The sequence below is a fragment of the Mirounga angustirostris genome, unplaced genomic scaffold (genome assembly GCF_029215605.1).
Source record: "Mirounga angustirostris isolate CCGP_5_RB_7025 unplaced genomic scaffold, mMirAng1.0.hap1 SCAF_10, whole genome shotgun sequence".
Lineage (NCBI taxonomy): Eukaryota > Metazoa > Chordata > Mammalia > Carnivora > Phocidae > Mirounga > Mirounga angustirostris.
The window spans coordinates 94,513,689-94,516,496 of NW_026991718.1; positions in this window are offsets into that span (position 1 = coordinate 94,513,689).

Consider the following 2,808-nt stretch of genomic DNA (forward strand, 5'->3'; position numbering starts at 1 on the left):
AACCCAGGACATTGAAGATTGGTCTTCTGTTGATCTAAGATGATTATTTTGTAAAAGACTTTCTAGTGTACAAGACATAACTGTGTCCAACTGTACATAGCCGCCAATTAGTTTTCTTTGTTTTTACTTTGTCTTTTGCTATCCGTATGATGACTCAATGTGGATTTATGTTTATACAAATTTTATTCGTATGATTTCATGTTAAACTTCAAATAAATGCTTCCTTATGTGAAAAAAAAAGTCACTGGGGTGCCTGGGTGGCTCAGTCATTAAGCGTCTGCCTTCAGCTCAGGTCATGATTCCAGGTCCTGGGATCGAGCCCCGCATTGGGCTCCCTGCTCCATGGGAAGCCTTCTTCTCCCTCTCCCACTCACCCTGCTTGTGTTCCCTCTCCCGCTGTGTCTCTCTCTGTCAAATAAATAAATAAAATCTTTAAAAAAAAAAAGTCACATCCTGAGGTTCCAGTGGACATAAATTTAGGGGGCGCTATTCAACCCAGAACATACACCCATTACAACTGTTTAACTAAATTGCAGAATGGCTGTCCCTGAAAGGAATTCTGTCTTTAACTTATGCTAGGTGGCTCAAACTATAGCCAGCCTTGAGAATAACACTTTTCTTCACCCCATAATCCTAAAAAGTGATTTAAAGGTCTCAGCCATGCTGGAAGAAGTAGTAGAACATGATTTTACCCTTAGGAGAAAATCAACACCATGGGCCTTTAAATTGGGCAAGTATAAATCAAGTACTCACCCAGTGTTCTCAGGCATAGGGATAGGGTCACTGTTAACCTGAATGGTGTTGGGAATGAGGGGTTAAGTATTTTGGGGAATGTAGAGTTGACTTATATTTCAGCAGAGCTGGGCTTATAGAACTCGTTGCTTAGTTGGGATAAATGTGCACATTCCCTGTATGAATTTAAATTGCCCCATAATATTGCCTATACTTCTGAAGGTATGCGTAGTTTTCTATGAGCAGGTCAGGAAGAGTTAGTGGGAGCAAGGAAGCCCGTTTTTACTTCATACTTAATGTAGAAATGACAATTAACTGAGCTGGGCTGGGAGAACCCAACATATTCTGGGTGGTCCATCCAACTCCTGGTGTCCTAAAGCCTGGACAACACAGTGCATCTGGATACTGGTTTACTATATTCTAGTACAATTGTCTTATTTGAGGCAGGCAACAAACTCACATTTTAGCACGTAGAGGGTAAATCACTGTAAAAAGGTCTGTATTGGATGGAATGCATCGCCTGGAAAGATAGCTTTTACACTGAGATGAAAAGAGAAATGTCTTCCCTGTCTGAGGCCATGTGGTTGTTGGTGTCCTAAGGCTGAGCAGGGTAGAGGGCATTCCTATTAGGGACAAGTGACCTAGCCCCTTAAGTTTGACAGCAGCAGATGGGGAGCAGGGTAGGGGAAAAAAATCCAGAGATGGCAAAATGAAAACCACCAAATCAATAAATAGTATTTAGTAAGAATTAATTGTGCATATAAGAACAGTTTGTGAACTGGGATCTTTCAAATTTAAAACTGATATGAAGCTCAGGACATGACATTATAGGGTAGCTTATTCAGTGAAAATGGGGAAGTTGTTTAACCTTTTCATGATTGGTCATTATAATGGGAGTTTCTGGATGGCAGGGAATGGGTTAAAAGTGATCATCATTTTTAGGAAGATGACTTAAGTTTCTTTTTAAAAGAAAATTTAATAATTCATTTTATTTAAACAGATACAGCAAAACTATCATTTCAACATTTATTAATGAGATTTTTTTAAAAGATTTTATTGGAGAAGGGGGGGAAAGATGGCAGAGGAGTAGGGGACCCTATTTCAACTGGTCCCCAGAATTGAGCTGGATATCTACCAGACCACTCTGAGCACCCACGAAACCAGCCTGAGATGTAAGAAGATCTGGATCTCTACAAACAGAATATCACAGGCAGTTGGTTTTGAGGTATGAAGCGGAGAGCTGTGATCCTGAGGGCAGATATCAGAGGATAAACGGTGGTGGGAGGGTGCCTGGACGTGGGGATCCTACACCGTGGGTGAGTGACAGCCTCGCCCGCTGCGGATGGGGCACAGACTTGCAGACCTGTAGCATTGGGAAAGAACTTTAGGGCAGCCCCCGGGGTGGAAAACCAGACCAGCAGGGTCACGCGCACACGAACTGCAGCCCCCCGGACAGAAACCGGAGCCACGGTCACGTGCACGTGAACTGCAGCCTCTGAGATGGAAACCCGGTGCACTGGCGTCCTCTGGTGAACTGCAACCCCCGGGGTGGAATCCCCGAGCGGTGGAGTCGTGCAGATGCCAACTGCAGTCCCCAGGACAGGACCCCAAGCCGTGGAATTGCACGCGCGTACATGCGCGCACGAACTGGGAGCAGCTGGTGGTTTTAGAAGCACAAAGTGCAGAGACGTGCCCCGACCTGGAGGCAGGACTGGGAGTGCTGCAGAGGGGCACACAATCCAGGATGCTGCAGTTTATAGCAGCACAGACAGAAATGGAGATGGTGTGGCCTGGAGAGCCCACTGAAGAACAGACTGAGGTCTCTCTGCTCTGAGGCAGAGGGTTGGAAACGGTCTCTTCTGCTCTGACTCATGGAAGAGACGTGGAAAGCCACCAGGGAAAGGCACCAGAGAACAAAAGCCCCAAAGACTGATTCCCACTGAGCCCATCCCCCACCACAGGGGCGCAGGGCAACTCCGCCCAAGCAGGGTTGCCTGAGTAACAGCGTGGCAGGCCCCTCCCGCAGAAGACAGGCTGGGAAAACAAGAGGCCAGCAACCCTAAGGTCCCAAGAAAA